Source organism: Tiliqua scincoides, chromosome 1 (genome assembly GCF_035046505.1).
Source record: "Tiliqua scincoides isolate rTilSci1 chromosome 1, rTilSci1.hap2, whole genome shotgun sequence".
NCBI lineage: Eukaryota > Metazoa > Chordata > Lepidosauria > Squamata > Scincidae > Tiliqua > Tiliqua scincoides.
This window is the reverse complement of record NC_089821.1, coordinates 46571816-46590254: the sequence shown is the minus strand read 5'-3', so window position 1 is coordinate 46590254 and position 18439 is coordinate 46571816. Positions and strand designations below refer to the sequence as shown.

The 18439-nt window shown below is 42.9% G+C and overlaps 1 protein-coding gene and 1 pseudogene across 2 annotated transcripts in view; one reads left to right on the top strand and one right to left on the bottom strand.

Annotated features, from left to right (window-relative positions):
* GALNT18 (polypeptide N-acetylgalactosaminyltransferase 18) overlaps positions 1 to 18439 on the bottom strand; it is a 330059-nt gene that overhangs the window by 291018 nt on the left and 20602 nt on the right. The gene's annotated exons all lie outside the window — the stretch shown is intronic.
* On the top strand, positions 11550 to 11666 carry LOC136637902 (5S ribosomal RNA; annotated as a pseudogene).

The following is an 18439-nucleotide window of genomic DNA, read 5'->3' as shown; positions in this document are numbered from 1 at the left end:
TGAACTCTCACATGAGCTGCAGGGCCCAGAGCTCCCTCCACTGCCTGCTATTTCACATCTGTGAAACAGCAGCAGCAGAGAAGGAAAGGCCAGACTTGCTTTGTGCAAGGCCTTTTATAGGCCTTGAGCTATTAGGAGGCCTTCATTCATTCATATAAGTTCCATCTCTAATAAGTTATAATTCATATAAGTTCCATCTCTAATATATTCATATATGTAAATTTATTGAAATTTTAAATGTCAATTAATTTTTTTTCCCTGACACAGTGTCAGAGAGACGATGTGGCCCTCCTGCCAAAATGTTTGGACACCTCTGCTTTAAGCAATGGATTATATCGTGTTTGCATGACAATTGAAAAACATTCATAGATTAAACTTCACACAGCAGACTACAACCCTGATTTCTGCAAGGACAGAATGCACTGTAGCTACATGGACTTGCAACAGAGAATGTGCCCAAAAAAATGTTATCAGTCTACTCACCCACACATACATCTGTGCCACTGGGCGGCTTATGCAACAGATCTGGCAAGCTATTTTCTAAGGACTTGTCACTTTCTGATAGTAGCCAACTGCATGTATGAATGAGAATACTGCAGAGCAGGTTGATTTCCTAGGAAATGAAGGAGGACAGGGCTTGTGTACCTTTCTAGCAACTTAGACAAAAGAAACCTGAGCTTTTGTCACCTGCAAGACACAATGCACTTCCAAAATGACCTCATTTTCTGGTCACCTGGTAACTTATCCTTACTTCCTCCCCTTTTATTTTCATAATGTCTCTCTTCCTTGTAATCATCATATATGCAACTTCTACCAATATGGACTTCCTCAGACTACTCAGGGTTGATTCATGCCACTCTTTTGGTGTCAAGAAGCAGGTTACTGATGAGCCCCAAACCCACACTGGAGTATGAATGGCTCTGTTGCATTCAGCTCAGGGCATGTGGGAGACTGTGTCAAGCAGGGACAGGAGGAGAGGCAGAGGGAACAATCTACAAAGATTCACCATAAGCACTGTAAACTTCACAGGGCACATGAATACGATATCAAGTGTTCCAATCTGGAGGAAGGAGTGTGATGAATGGAAGCATGAAACACAGGTCAATGGGCAACCTATTTTAATTAGAAGTGTTCTGAAGGCATATTATACTATTCTACTGCAGAACCTCAACGAATCTGGCCTCCTACGTTTCCTCAATGGGAGACTGAATGAAAGAGGAGGAGAAATGAAATAAAGTTTCCAAATGGGAACCTTCCAGATTCCCTATGGCCATGGTACCATCTTTCCTCAGCTTTGTTAGCAATGCAAAGGCTTCCTGGGAAGAATGACCAACGCACTCCAGTCTTTAAACACTACACCACTGTTTACAAAAAGGTCTGTGGTGCAGGAAACTAGCTTTCCCATGTCATCTTCCCCAGTGCATGAAAAGAAGGTCAGAGACTTAGTAGAAGTCATTGTTGGGCTTGTTTAATCCAAGAATCCTTGCAAAATCAGTTAGTGTTGCTTAATCCAAGAATCCTTGCAAAAGAATGAGGCCGCATTTCTGAAGGCTGAACTTTACTGAAACCAGGGGTTTCAATTAGAGACCCCCAAAATTGTGTCATGCTTGGAAAAGCCTGAGAAACCCCAGATGTTAGTGCAGAAGTTATATAACTTCATTCTACCCTTAGACCCACTCTGCATTTTGAGTGTGTATTTCACCATCTAAAATTTACACATGCAGTAATTCCTTATTGATCTGTACTTCAGCCATTAGTCATTCCACCTGCATCATTCTTCTGACAAGCATTTGAAGAAAGTGCAATATTACAAAATAAATAAAATCTTCCTTGGACTTTTTCTCCCTATATGTCAAATCTCAAGGAGTAATAGTTTATTTTTTCCCCCTCACATGCAAAAACAAGGGGCAACTGGCATTTTTGTAAGGGGATTTAACTTTTGTTCTTACTGAACTGCACTCTAGTTGATCAGGTGCAAGGCCTGAGGTCTGTTCTGAGTTTTGGTCTATTCTTTTAAAAATGCATGGCACAGAAGTCCTAAAGAAGAGAAACTGCCAAAAAGCCTGATAGCTTTAAGCACACTGTTCTTGTGCATCAGAAGTTTTAAATGGCAGCTCTTTCAAAACCAAAAACATGTTTGCAATTTTATAAGAGAATAATTAGGATAAGGTATTATGTACCCTAAAGATTTTTCCCATCAACCTACCTACGCAAGCAAAGTTTTCATTAATGCCAAAAGCAGTTTCTTCCTCAAGGAGTATGACAGGTCTAAAGACTGTCAGGGTGCCGAGTTAAATAGAAGACAAGTAATAGACAAAAAAGGGAAAAATGAGATTCAACAGAAAATGGCTTTGGGATTTCCATTTCAAAGCTGTTTTAGAAGCAAGTGAATAAAAATATGCAGTTTTGATATTAAATCCAGATACTATGCAGTGTATAGATTTACACTGATTGGCATTCTACAAATAGTGGAGATGGACGGGTTTGGGTTTAGAGGCCTTCATTTTCTCATAAAGATAATGCAAAGGTAGCCTTCGTTTTTGTGCAGATTTATTCCAAGCTATCAGAAGGATAGCACCCCTGCTGATAATAAGGACAGGTGTGACATTCTGCAACAAATAATCCTCAGTCCCAATGAAATCTGAATGCAATTACCCTATTTACTTGCCTTGCTTTCACAATCATCAATATGAAATAAACCAACACTTCTGTCAGCACAGGTCTAGAATGATTTCCTCCTAGACAACGTCTTCTCTGCTGAGTCCATTTGGCTAGGGATGAATTTTTTTCATACTGGAAGACTTCCTCCTGGTCTGTGAATGAATTCAAGTTGTTCAATTAAGTTGAGTGTATGGAAATGGCAGGTATATAGGAGCACAATGAGAACACTGGAACACAACATCCAGTAAAGAAAATAGGAGGGGAAGCCCTAACCATTCACAAGAGGATTTATTTTTGTCTCCCACTTTATCTGCAAGGCATGTTTTTCCAAACACATTTCAGAATCCAAGGACTATAATTTACAGCCAGTTAGGACTTTTCTGTCAGGAAAGCCACAAAAGGTTCATCAACTACAGCTATCTCAGCACAATGGCAGCTCAGAAAGAATGAAAGATGAGTAGAGGAAGAGGTGCAAAGTGATAAACTATTAATCTACTGAAAAATTCCTCTATCCCCTCAGACAAAGGTTGAGGCATTGGTCACTGTCTAGCTGAGGAGCAAGACTCAGTATACAAGAACAGTAGTGTCCACTGTGTAAAACATGACCCTACGAGAAGCCCAGTCTAACCTGTCCTGGAGCAGGCAGGCTGGTGGGCCTGTGCTGCATCCAAGGCAGGACTGAGGCTGAAAGCGGCTCAGCCCTGGGCAAGAGGAATTGCTTCCCCCTTACCCCATGGGGCTGCTGTGGCTTTATCTGGGGTAAGGGGGAAGCAATTCCTCTTGAGCAGGTTAGGACCTGCACAGATAGAGCAGCCACACAGTTGGGAAGTGTGATTGCTACAAACCTCCCCCCCCCAGCCCCACTTTCCCGCCTCCCTTTTCCCTGGGCTTTGCCAGCCAATTCCAAACCAAGAACACCCTTGGGCTCTTCTACCTGCCCTCCCTCATCCAAGGAAACAGATCTTCCATCCTTTGTCCAATGACCATCGGTTAGAAATGGGCAAAAGAGCCTGCTCCCACCTCTCCCCCCTCCAGGCAAAAGCAAAACATTAACCCTTCCCTGGCTCATGGCTAGAACCTCCTGCTGCTTGCCTGGTCTGAATGATGGCCCCACAAGGTTTTTCATTCCACAAAAAAGGAAGCAAGCACACCCAGACACAGACAGACTCGAGTCTGCATGCATGAGTCAGTGGCCTTAGATTTGAGACAATTCCCAAGTCATCAGCACAGCTGATATACAACAAATATATACCAGTCAGCAAAAAATGCTGATTTTCGTGACTTGGCCATCACCTGACTCAAGTTTCCATCCCCGCTGTATACTCTTAGCAAAAAAAAGCATTAAGAACCCTCAGACTTTTCCACTCTACTTGGAACTATGAATGTGCTCCCTAAGTTAGTGCCACAATGAGAAACAAATCTCATCATACAGCTACTAGGAGTACAAAGGTCCCATGCCTAACACAAGGTATCAATTCTCATACATCTAGCAACAATACTGTAGCCTTCTCTGGTCATTCCAACCACTTATGTGTATGTTTTGAAACCATCAGAAAGCTGGTTTCAGTCAACCTAACCAGCCATCCAGGAATTCGTCTAGTCCGACCTTGCCGAAAATACAAATTTTCTTTCAGGTAAATCAGAGATGATCCAACTGGCTATATACTCCAGTTCCTCCTTAGTGCTGACCAGCTTACATCAAGATATATGCTGCTTCCTGCTTCTCTGTCTTCAGTTTCCCAAGGCAGATTCTTTGCCTTCATTCAGGTGCAGCAAAGTAACCCTCGTACCAATTGATTTTGGCTTCCTGGCTTCCAAGTTGGGCTCTATCTTCTGTGCTTTTGTCTGAGCGCCACTAATCCTTTTTTTCCTGTCCCTCACTGGAAACTTCTATCTGGGTGGCTCACGGTCACACCAGATAACTGATCCTGATGAGGTCTGGTTGGCAACCTTCAGTCTCGAAAGACTATGGTAGAAGCCTACAGCACCTGGTATTCCCAGGCAGTCTCCCATCCAAGTACTAACCAGGCCTGACCCTGCTTAGCTTCCAAGATCAGACGAGATCAGGCATGTGCCTATGAAAAATTGGTAGTCTGTACTTTGCCCACAAAATCAGTTATAGATTTGTTTCAACAACAATCAAAGATTTCAGAAAATTACCAGTTTCAAAAGATAATTTCTTCAAAGTATATTTAACCACAAATCTTGAGTGTAGTACTTCCCCAATGAAATATCTGATTTCAAAAGCAGTAATGAAAGACTAAGTAGCAACTCACCAAAAACAGTGATCGTTAATGTGTTTGCAATTACAGCTTGCAATTGGCTATTTCTAGCAGTACCTATTTTCTGTGCCATTAGTTTCTCTATTACAATCTCTGGTCATACAACTCAAATTCTGGTGATCCCTACAGAGGCTAACTAGTTCAACTTAAATTCATTTTAGTTAGCCAGCCCATAATATCTAGCAGGATTATTTAATTTAGAATGAAATTCTGTGATCCAGAAAAGCTTCTTTGATGAGCAAGCACATTAAACTTCCATTTTTTTCCCCATACTTAAGCCATTTTAGGTTAGCATCTTGTGTCTACAGAGCAGAAGAGCTACACACATGACATACATATTTTAAATACATGTCATGCAGTTTGTGTTCAGGGCACTTAACAGGCAGAATATGACCACACTCTGCTATAATGATGCTTTGCCCCCTAGGATTTTACCTGGAGGATTAGGTTGCACACTTTCTGCCTCTCCATGACCCAATGAACTAGGAATATTCTATTATTAACAGTATTTATATACCGCTTTTCAACTAAAAGTTCACAAAGCGGTTTACAGAGAAAAATCAAATAACTAAATGGCTCCCTGTCCCAAAAGGGCTCACAATCTAAAAAGATGCAAATGAATACCAGCAGACAGCCACTAGAACAGACAGTGCTGGGGTGAGGTGGGCCAGTTACTCTCCCCCTGCTAAAAAAGGAGCACCCACTTGAAAAAGTGCCTCTTACCCAATTAGCAGGGTTCTACATTTATTTGATGTGAGATGTAATCTGCCAAGAAGATTAGTTCCCACCCAGGTAAAATCCCAAAGACAAAGAGCTTTGTCTCAGAAAACTAGAATGGCAGATTTAGGCCCAGAATCCTAGAATGGCAGATTTGGGTCCAGTGTTTAGTTTGACATATCGAGATCACTGGACAGCCAATGTGTGGCACAGACACAGCAGGGGTTTGCGGTGCACCTGCTCAGGAGCAGATGAGTTCACAGATCTGACACAGCAACAGAATCACATAATTAGTGCAGTATCTCTCTTGTTCACACAGTCACTTCTGTGCATATTGAAGCATGTAAGGGAAGTAACTAGAGAGAGTGGGCATAGGAACTCTATAAGCTGAAGGCCCATTCCCATTCTCTTCCTAAGCAGCATTATAACCTAAAATAGATACCCAGTTAAAAGTTCTTAACTGTCACTGCCAGGAAAAGAACACTCTGGTCTCATATAACACAACAAACAAATGCTCTATCAGCAGGAAGTATCTCAGCCTTCTAAACGTGCACCAGAACAGTCACAATGTGAAAGAAAGAAAGAAAGAAAGAAAGAAAGAAAGAAAGAAAGAAAGAAAGAAAGAAAGAAAGAAAGAAAGAAAGAAAGAAAGAAAGAAAGAAAGAAAGAAAGAAAGAAAGAAAGAAAGAAAGAAAGAAAGAAAGAAAGAAAGAAAGAAAGAAAGAAAGAAAGAAAGAAAGAAAGAAAGAAAGAAAGAAAGAAAGAAAGAAACCTCACTCATTTGACCAGCTTGCTTCCAGTTTTCTGAACACTCACAACACAAATTGTTCTCAACCAATTTGGGTCCTATGAAAACAAAGCAAAGTTGTTCTAATGCCATTTGCACATTTCCAACATTTTGCACAGAAATGCAAGAGCTTGCAAGGACAGGCAGGGGATCATCTGCTTTAGTTCTGCAAGAGCTCAATGAAATCTTCACTAAATGAATGAAGCCAATTTAATATTCCAATACCCAACAGAGCCAGGGGCTTGAAGGAAAGGCTAGAAGTATAGTGTTCATATAAATTGCTTTTTTGTGTGCTCATAATGGTTTATTGCTCCATATTCCCGAGTGGCAAAAGAATCATTTGCTCAACTTCTATAGACTGGAAAGCGCACAAATTAATAACTCCCAATCTTGTATGGAAGCATCCTGTTTGCTCACTTGGATGATACCACTTTATGCATCATAGCCCTGTCCTGAGCATGTTGAATTATTACAACTGTGAGCCTCACATCATAAATCTAACACTTAAAAGGGGCTTATATAAGTTGGTGCCCTGACTCCACAGCTCATTACAATGACTATAATTAATTACTAGCAAGGCGGGGGATTAACAGAGATGTAACTAAGCACTGAGCCATTACGTTAATGCATTTTTATGTTCTCTGAGTAGGAGCTATCAAAATGAGCCTTCCCACAAATTCCTGTTTAGAGGAGGAATAGACATGAATTACATAAAGTTGTTCCTATGTATTTATTTTGAATACAATTTGCATTCCAGATCCAAAAACAAATGTCTGATGCACACACACACACACATATACTAATCAGGACAAATAAGTACAATTGCAAAGGTATTGGCTCAAATCACAAAAATGTTGCTTTTTACACAAAGCATCCGCTCATTTCTCTGCACAAAAATGGCTAGTGACCAACACATTGTTCAAATTAGGTTGTCAACTTACAGCGCAATCCTAACTTGTGCTGGAACAGGCAGGCTAGCAGGCCTGCACTGTATCCAGTGCAAGTTTGGGGCTGTCTGTGGCTCAGCCAGGAGCAAGGGTAAACTTTTCCCATTACCCCAGGGAGAGCCACAGCTGCCCCAATGGATCTACTCGAATCTACACCACCTCAGGAGGTGGCACGGAGCCAAGCAAAACAGAGCAGCCTGGATCTGTTCCGCGCTGCCCAGGGAACAGGGCTAGGATCCAGGATAACTGCTGCGTCCTGGCCCTGCCTCCTGCTCCCCGCCCACCCTTGAGAATGCCCACTGCCCACCCTCCACAGCCCCGGAACGCCTCCCTTCCACTTCCTCCCCACCCTCCCAACACACCCCAGACCCCTGTGTAAGCCAAGCTCGGTCAACTTAATCTTAGCTGTCACAGCCGCTGCGGAGGCAGGATCTGGCCTCTGTGGGCCAGCACACGTCCATGCGCTGGCACACCTTACACGTGAGGAGACGCAAACGTGCTTTATGGCATGTATGCGACATTCCTGGGCCGGCACAAGGGACTTGCGCCAACTCGGGGCACAGTTTGGATTGCGCCCTTATTCTGTCAGTTCTGTAGAGTGCATCAGCCCGTGATCCTGCAGCTTAGCTGGGTTACATGGAAGAAGACACAACAGCTGGCAAGGTTCTGTAGCTCATGGTGTCTTCACCAAACGCAAGCTGAACCAATGTTGCTGCTGACAGTCCAGGGGCTGGGAAAGACCCACCTATCACACATTTACCCTGAGAGGGTCAGGATTACTGGTTCCAGCCCAGAAAAAGGGCTTGGCCCAGATAGGAGGAAAGAGAAGGCAGGCAGAAGGAGTCCGAGGACAACAGGTGGAAAAATGTAAAGAGGCAGAGAAACAAAAGAGGAGAAAGTGAGGGGGAGTAAAAAAAAGCAAAAGTGGAGGGATCCATGCAGGGAAAACAGGATAGAACGAAGAGGCAGATCAAGGCTAAAGGAAGAAGTTTCCATAATCCCAAGACCAAGAGAGATCAGGACAGTCTGCAAGGCCAAGATACTAAACAGCTTCCAACAAGCTAGAGACTGTCTCCCCCACAAATGTGGGAGGACCCTGCCCCAAGGACCCCAGCATCCTGAGTTGCAAGTGGGTTGGGCACTACAGCGGCACAAGGCAGTGACCTCTGAGCTCTCCCCAGAGGAGGTTGTGCTGGTGACTTTGCATGCCTTGCTCCCTCAGTGGTGGAGGCTCCCAGCTGCCACTGAAAAGGAATGGAGTGCATGAAGCAGCCGCACCGAGAGCACCCTCTTCCAGGGAGAACCTGGAAATGATGTAACGTGATGTCATAATGTCTGATCCAGGTGCCGGGACAGTCAGTTACAGCTCTGCACGCATGCACACACGCACACACGCACACACATATATACACGCATAGATATATATAAAATCTCCAATGCTCCACTTTGCTGGAAATACAAGAATGTTGAATTAAAAAGTGACTTGCAACATGAACACAATTTATATCTTTCAGACTTATGTCTAACTTTTCCCCATTAACTGTATTCCAAATCTTAACTTAAGAGGGAAACAACAGACAGAACTTTTGTCTTTCTGCTGTAACGCAAAATATACACTGTCATGCATCATTTTGCTTTTGAATTTTCTTGCTGCATAAGGAAATAAACTGATCTAAAGGAGAAATTGGAAAAATGTTTGTTCTCTACAAGCATGCTTCTTAACAGCTATTTTACTGAAATGCTTACACATTAATGGGCCTTTGCATATTGGGAAAATGAATACACCCTGACAAATGCTTTCCACTTTGTTTTATACGCCTGATAAATAGGACCAAAATAATTCCAGTGTCATTCATTTGATGAATCTGAATTATGCTGTGTATAAAGTTCTGAAATCCTCCACATTATTATTCTCTCTCGACTGTGCCCCATTTAGTTGATCAAAGAGTATCGTTCAAAAAGGAAGCCAAAAATGTGACACACTGCTGATAACAAGATGCATGAACACAAAAGTGCCCAACTCATCCTTCATCCTTCTTTCAAGAACATTATTTTTAAAAGTCAATGGCAGGTTGAAGAAAAACAGTCAAAAGAAAAGAACTATGGATTTTTATGGAATAAATCTCTAAAAGTCCGACCTTGATCTTCTCTAAGCCTCATTAAAGACAGAAAACTGCACTGTATGGTAGCGTACCCGTAGTCAGAATGTCACGCAGAAGACCAAGGTAGGGTAGGATGAATGGATTTCTGTTACAAGTAACACAGTCGGTTTCTCCATCACACATATTCAGAATTCACAGTCCTTTGGGATTCGGTCCTGGCACAGAGCTGACAGCAGGAAGAATAAGAATCATCAATGACTATTTTGAGGAAATGTTAGAATAAGAGTGCCTTGTAATGTTGTTACTGGTTATTTTACTATGTAAACTGCTTTGTGAACTACTCTTGCTGATAAGTAGTATAGAAATATTCATCTTTATGGAGCATAAACACTAGGAACAACACTCAGGGTGCAGGATAACCTTAAAACATGCAGGGTGATGATCTGGTTTCCTTCCCTGCATGCAGCAATGAACAGATTGCTGCATAATTTTCTTTCTTTCCATAATTTTCCTTCCAGTCCAATCTAAACCCTTGGATAGGCTGCCCAGGGTATTTTAAAATAACTAGCCTGTGTTATTTCTCAACCAGTGTTTCTGGTTTCTCAGTGTTTCTCAACCAGTGGTATGGGTACCATCAGTGGTACTTGAGGTGATGTCTGATGGTACTCGCAGGTCCCCTGGACACCTGCCACCCGGCAGCGAGACCAGGAACACAACACAACAATCAGTGATGGGAGGCTTGGTTTGGCAGACAGAACACCAAAGCATGCTTTTCCACACACAAAAAAGCCCTCCCATCCACGCTGAGACTGCAATCATAAACACTCTTTCCTGGGAGTAAGACTCACTGAACACAGTGAGACATATTTCTAAGTAAACATGGACAGGATTGTGCTGTTATTGGTGTTTGTCATATTACATCTGGACTCCCAACCCAGAAGTAACTGGTGATGATGTTATCACGAGTTACTTCCGGTGGTACTTTGAATAGGCGGACCATGTGAAGTGGTACGACAGAGGACAAACCTTGAGAAACACTGGCCGAGATTAAGGAATGAAATATTCTGAAGCATCATGGTGACTCCTCCAGCGTGTCACTCTTTTATATAAATACGATAGGCCTATGACATTCTGTTTCTCTCTCTCTCTCTCTCTCTCTCACACACACACACCACATTTATCTATATGCACAATGTAATCCTAAATTATATCTGCTCAGAAGAAAGTCCCACTCGGTTAAATGGGACTTATTCCCATGTAAATGTGTCTAGAATTGCAGCCTTAATTCCTGTACAAGCTGATGACTATAGCTGAAACTACTGAAAGAACTCCATTTGAAGTAATGCAAGGAGATATAGAATTTCTGCCTGCAATGAGTTATCTATACATGGTAGCCACCGGTTAACATATATGTGTGAATACTACATGACCAGAGGTCTAGCTGGAAGCCTACATATTATGGGATAGCTGTTGGAAAATAGGTCCTCCATATAGGAAGAAAAAAAAACCAGAAGCACCAGTACCACATGGCAGAAACCTGGTTTGGCAGCAACATGTGTAAAAAAAGATCCTACAGCCCCATACTATGCATATTTACTTAGAAGAAAGTCCCACTGTAGTCAATGGGGCTTATTGACCGGAAAGTGTGCATAGAATTGCAGCCCTAGTGAAGCATAGGTTGAACATGAGACAGCAGTGTGGTGCACCTGTAGAAAAAGCAAATGCATTGCTGGGCTGCATTCGCAGACACACAGAGTACCAGGTCACAAGTATAATATTTTCACTCTATACTGCACTAGTCAGACTTCATTTGGACTACTGCATCCAGTTTTGAGCACCATATTCTAAGAAGGACATTGATACACTGGATGAAGTTCAGAGAAGGGTAACTAGGACGGTGAGGGGTTTGGAAATCAAGTTCCATGAGGAATGGTTAACTTGGTATATTCAGCTTGGAGAAGAATAAGGGGAGATATGATAGCTATCTTCAAGTATCTGAAGGGCTGTCGCAGGGACGAAAGAACAGGCAGGACTATAACCAATGGATTAAAATGGCAGCAACTGTTACCCTGCACATTCCTGATCTCATCTGATCTTGGAAGCTAAGCAGGACCAGGCCCGGTTAGTACTTGGATGGGAGACCGCCTGGGAATACCGGGTGCTGTAGGCTTCTACCATAGTCTTTCGAGACTGAAGGTTGCCAACCACGTTAAAACTAAAGGGAAGTGGATTTAGACTAGATATGAGAAAGAATTTCCTAAGAGCTGTCTGGCCCTGGAACAGCCTGACCCATGCAGTTGTGAGCTCTCTCTCATTTGAGATTTTCAAAATAAGGCTAGAAGTCTGTCTGTCAGAAATGCTATCGGTGCCAGTGCTAAGCAGGGGGTTGGACAAGAAGACCTCTAGGGTCCCTTCCAACTCTAATATTCCAGAGACAAAATGCAGGACACCCCTGATAGCACTTGAGAAGGAAGTGATAAGGACTTGGATACCCCAAGCCATTCACACACTTCAGAACTGCTATACGGGATGCCCTTTTAAACATCTGATACAGATACAGAATTAATATACTGATACATAATTACAGACTGATACAGAATTAATATACCATATGCATAGTAGTGCACCAAAAACTTTAGCAGAAATTCCATAAAGTGTTTGGGAAGTCTTCAAAAAGGGCCTGCTGTTGTGTTACTGTTCAGGAGTCAAAGTTAAAAGCAGTGACAGTGACGAGAGGTTTCAACCAACCTCATGCAAACTCTCTCCCATTTTCCTCTTGCTCGACACAGAACATAATGTTCAAGCCTGACTGATCCTGTGATCAGTCACTTCCAATGGGAACAATAACCTGTAGTCCAGGGGATTCCGTATTCAGATGAATGTGGTGTAACCAGGTCTGAATATTTACCTTCTACACATTGTAATGAGAGAAATGGGAAAGCAAGCGCAAACTCAAGGCTCAAGTCTGATCTAGGTTCTGTATGAGGGAACATGAGGTCAGAATGAAATGGCAGACTTCTGAGGCAACAGAATGAACTTTGGCACTTCAGACTCTTGCTGGAAGGAGGATTATATTTTTAAATGTTCCCCTTAAAAGTAATAACAAACAACAAGAACAAAGCTACTGCAGCAGAAAGTGGACCATGTGATGTCAGTTATGCCACAAGAGCAGAGATTTGAACCACATTTCTCCATTTGCAGTGCTATAATACAACCTTTCTTCTCAATGATTTAGCTTTGGGCTGTTTTGTTTAAATATACAGGGGAACACTCAAAAGTGCCATCTTCTACTCTGCAGCCTGCTAAGGTACAATCCACTCTCCCACCTCTCCCACGTGTGTAGATCAGGCCTCTCTCCTGCTATTATCAAGTTGATTTCAGAGGCCATTAGACATTCTCCAGACTTCCCTAGAGCAACTTATCCATGAACAGTTTCCATGTCCCTGGGAGATTGTTTAGCAGCACAACCCTATGTGTGTCTACTCCGAAGTAAGCCTCATTGAGTTTTATACTCCCAGGTAAGTTTGTATAGGATTGCAGCCTAAAAGTTCCAATAACAAGGGCAGAGGCCAACTGCATGGATCCTTCCCACAAAAGCTGCACCCCTGCTTTAGAGCAAGTTCCCCCAGTTACAAAGAAGCTGCACAGTTTGAAAAGCTGCCAGGGTTTGAAATCATAGAGGAGTACAATTCTGTTAGAGAAATTTGGCAGGTTGCTTTGGTTGAGCCCCCAGTCTTCAATGTGATGCCTTGGTCTCTGCCCACCTGCTCTCTCCTGATGTAGCACTGCCTCTGCTCTCTGCCCTGCCTTGCCTCCTCTTTCTCTCCATTCACCTGTCAAAACTGAGTGCACACAGCTGCCATGCCACTCACAGCCCCACCACTCTTTCCAGTTAACCTGGAAGGAACAAAGGGGCAAAATAGCTCAACAGCAGCACATACTGTACTGTCACTAGGTGGGAAGAGAAGAGGAACCCCAGCCAGTCATTCACTGAGTCTCTGACTGCCAGCGTTTGAAGTAGGTCCAAGCTCTTGACAAGCTGAAGACCAGCTTCTCTAAAGGCAACCTTCCTCTCCAGAAAAAAAGGAAGATCTCAGCAGGATCCAGGAAAGAAAAGGTTGCTTCGGTATAGAATCCGAAGGGAGAGTTTTGAATTTGCCACAGCTATATAATCTGCAGCATGAAATGATTCTCACAGTAGGGTGCGCAAGCCCTTTAACTTTAAAATTCTCCCTAGTTCAGAGAAATATATGCTCCAACTCCAGCAAATTCAATTACAAGCAGGGCCTGAGAACATGGCCAGGCTCACGACGGTGCACCACAGTTCCTTCTGTTTGGCATGAGATCTGAAAAACTGCAAGCCACATGTATGACAGTGTGAAGAGACACTCTAGTGCCCTCTGCAACTCAAAGTCATCTGGCTACATGAGTTCAAGTCTCCTGAAAGCCAGATGGGGCTTCATTCAAAAGACAGAGTTAACTTCCACAACCAAAGGACTTAGCAGATGGTACAATCCTGCTGCCTGACAGTACAGTCCTGCTACTCGGGAAATCAGAATGGGAGCAACATTTCTGAAAATAAATATTTTGTGCCTCCTTCATACCTCCTGTTGTTGTTTTTTGCTGTTAGGGCACAAAGAATGTTTTAAGAACTTCAAGCCATTGGTTACATTGTGTTCTGTGTCTAAGATACCAGAACTCCCTTATTAGTCAAGGTTCTTAGTGTCAGAGTTGAGAGAATATGTACTCTCATATTAGTTTTCAGACTGTGTCCCAAGGAACGGGGGGGGGGGGGTTCCCTTAAAGATTATATACAACATCAATAAAGATCTGTAATGATAGCCTAGTCTCCCTGAAAGCCAGCTTGCTCACTACAAGTCTTCTCTTCTCCTACAATGTCCAGTCTCAAAAGCAAGTTCTAGGGCAACTCTCTCAGTTCATGCAGGGCAGTGGTTACTACTAACATACCTGGCCATTGAGCTATCTAGGGGGAGAATGCATTCTAAAATGATGCTCCAGAAAATTCCGCAGTGTGCAGGGGCTTTGACAAAATGTGTTACAGTCCAATTCTAAGCTTCCCTGGTGCCCAGCGGTACAGCAGCGCCCAAATAGTCACTGCTGTAACCCGTGTAACCAGGGAAGCTACCAGAGGTCTCCTCAGAGAAAGGAAATATCAGTTGCCTTACCCCGTGTAAAGTGTGGCTAGTCCTGACGGGTCTATTCAGATCTGCAGCAGCCCTTGAACTGGCACAGAACCAAGGAGACCCGTGTTCCACGGCTCCAGAGGGGGGGAACAGGATTCAGTGGTGGCCTCTGCCGCCATCCTCACCCAATCTGCCCAGTGGCCTGCCCTCCCTCTACCCGGTTCCACCGCTTCCCTGCTTTCCTCCTTCCCAAAAAGGCTCAACCGCTTAACATGGATACTCACCACCCGGTAGTCCTCCTGGGCATCCTTCTTGCACTGAGGTCCAGAGCATACTGCCACTGGCCTCTCCACAATGCTAGGTTCCTCCCACCAGCGGGAAAGTGCATTACAGCATTTTTGTGACACCTAAAGCCAGCACTGCGAGTGCAGTACAAACGCTGGGCAGCCCCCTCAAATTTCAAACTACCTAGTAGCTTGTAATCAAGACCCCAATGTACCACATAAAGAATACGTGCAAACAGCCCACATGAGCAAGCCGAGTCTCATTCTAAAAGAGAATCTACAGTTCAAGAATGGAACCAACACAGAATAGCTCCTTTTCTGACGTAAAGTCACATGCATGAACCACGCACACTAGAGTGGATGAAATTTTCAACCTTCTCTCCTTACCCCAGTCCAATTCAAACATTTTAAAATCATTCATTGGATTGTCAGGTCCTATTTTGAATCATGTCTCCACTGCACCGACAGTGATACCCTCAACGGACATTCCTAAATTCAAGTGGGCAAATCCCAGTGTACCAAAGACAATTGGCTATTAATGCAAATGGCAAAAAGAAACACCATCATCAAACGGAAGACCAGAAGAAAAACTCTTTTTCCCAACACCCAACACAGGATATGTCCCTTTATCTCAGAGGATGCTCTTCACTGCAATATCACAAGTTCATTCTGGCACTTACATTGCATTGGAGTGCTCAAATCACAGTCTTGGTTCTTTGCAAAATTTCAACTCACTCTCTTCAGATTCTACTGCAAATTATCCTGAATACAGTGTGCTGCAGAAATACAGCAACCAGCTAGACCTGATGTATCTATTCTAAAAAAGAAAACAAACAACCATCATATAAGGCCATTAGTTAGATGCACAAAACAAATTGTACCACCAATGCCAGCCTGAGTGCAAAAATCACTCTCCCCTGCTGATAACACGTTTCATTCTGACAAAGAAGTATAATTAAGCTGCCCACCTCTGTCAGATTAAAGCCAACACAATTACATCCATCAAAAGTAAGTCTTACTATAATTATTTTCCTTATAATTTGTTTATTTAAAAAAAATTTATATGCCACCTTTACTCTTAAGGCATCATGAGTTAAGACGCCTGAAATGGTTCACAACCAACAAAAATACAATAAAGAGAGAAAAACCCAAGGATACAAAAGCATAAAAATACAGTGCATATAAGAAAGAGCCAAACAAAATTAGAGAAACAATTTATGGGAAGGACCGCTAAAGGGAGAAGGCTAACTTCAGAGGTTTACAGTCCACATTGGAAGGCCACCAGGGAGAGGAAGTGAGGCCTGAAGCTACATTGAAAGGGGTCCAGATAATAATAAACATTTAGTGATTTATTTATATGTAAACCACTTTGTGAACTAATAAAAATTCTTAATATTTAAGCTGGGAAAGGAATCAAACCAGTCCCATGCTCAAAAGGATCATGACCACATCCTCAGGTTGTAAAAGATGAAAATATAAGAATTTCTTTAAATTTAAAGAAATACTTTACACATAAGAGGTGGCGATATATAAGGAACATCTGGATTTATGTAACATTTTTTGTTGTTGTCCTGCAAGACTGAAGTTCAAAAACACAACTTTTGCAGGAAGGCCAGCATCGAAAATCCCACCCAATTTAATAAATTCATCAACAAGAAAATGTGATCTACATTGGCCTTTCTAGTTATATTGCATTGCACCAGTAATACTGAAGCCTTTTTGCTTTGGAGGGTAGATGTTGCACATCTGTGGAGGGTTTTGCAACAGCACTGTGAATAACAGGCCACAAATTTCTCCTCATATGCACATGTACCTGAAGATAGACGAGACTTATTCTCTGTAGACTAGCAGTCACATGTGCCTTAGACCCAGAGGCTCCTAGGGACCAAATAGACAGTTAGAAGGATCATTCCCCTAAAGCAGTAGTTCCCAAACTGTGAGCCATGGTTCCCTGGAAAGCCATGGAAACCAGCTAGGGGAGCCACAAAAATCTTCATGAAAAAACCAGCTGCCCTATACAATGTATAGGATTGTAGCCCTAATGGGGAGCCATAGCCAATGGCCCAGTAGGTCAAGGGAACCACCAGTCAAAAAAGTTTGGGAACCACTGCCCTAAAGAGAGAAGTGTGCACATAAACCGAAGACATATGATCACTCCTAGGATCTTCCAGGCCCTAATCAAGCAACTGCAAAGACTATTATAGTATGCAATGGAAGTCTTATGACTGTAATATATTAACATGGATGGATATATTTTAAAAGTCCAGGGAATATAAGGCAATATATTTATGGCCACATTGCACTTTCCTGCCAGTCGCCACCCACACCTGTCTAACAGCCACCAACCACTGATGGAGAAACCTTTGTAAGGGGGCTGCATGCAAATAGTTTTGGGGGCATTCTGGAGTCAGATTTCAACACAGAGCATTTGGACTCACACTGCAGCTGTAGTAGCAAAAGCTTTTTAAATGTTAGCAGCGTGACCTATTTGCAAGTAATACTGCCTTGTATATTCCGACGACTTTATATATCCTGGATGTATTTTAAGCACCAGTGAATTTTAGACAATTACATCACTGTAATTGAAATACCAGCACAGCAGAGTGTATCTATGTCCAATTTCTGACTTGGCAGCACAATTCAGAATAGTTTTCCTGCCTTCACTGACCCCATGGCAATTCAGGCAAGCGGAGAGGAAGCGCTCTGAGTAATTCTTTGTATTGTAAACGAAGATAGAATACTTAGGAAGAGGGGGACACTTAGAAGGAAATGGTACAGCTATGGCTCCCACTCTATTTGCCAGCATACCTCTGGCATATCATGGCCATTTGATACCATTGTTTACAATTTTTCTCTAGACCTCCCTCTGTATGTGTCACAATACTCTTTCTAGATCAGTGATTTTCAACCTTTTTTTGTCTCACGGCACACTGACAAGGTACTAAAATTGTCAAGGAACACCATCAGGTTTTTGACAACCGACAAGGCAAACCATGCTGTTGGTGGAAAGCTCACATCTCCCAATGCCCTAATAATAAATGACCCTCCCCCAAACTCCTGTGGCACACTTGCAGACCGTTTGTGGCACACCAGTGTGCCATGGCACAGTGGTTGAAAACAGCTGTTCTAGATTGTCAGTTGCTCCCCCAGTCAGATTTTGCAATAGACTGATAAACGCCAAGTGCCACGGCACCCCAGACAACACAGAGCTTCACGAACCGTATCTGCTGCTGACGGCTGTAGTACAGAAAAAGCAGGAACTCTTGCTGGAACCAGGCTCAGTAACATGGAGAACAATGGCATTCCACCACACTGCTGGCAGCAAGTCAAGACGTGGCCTGGAGGAGCTACAGGCTATATTTAGCATCACTGTCTATTTCAGAGAAGCACAAGCCCGAGCTGCCATGGAGACTGAAAACTCATCCATCGGAATCAGGGTTCAGGTAGCTGTAGATACTCAGTGAAACACACAGTATAAGGCTGCCTATATGATAACTGGAAAGGACTGGTGAACT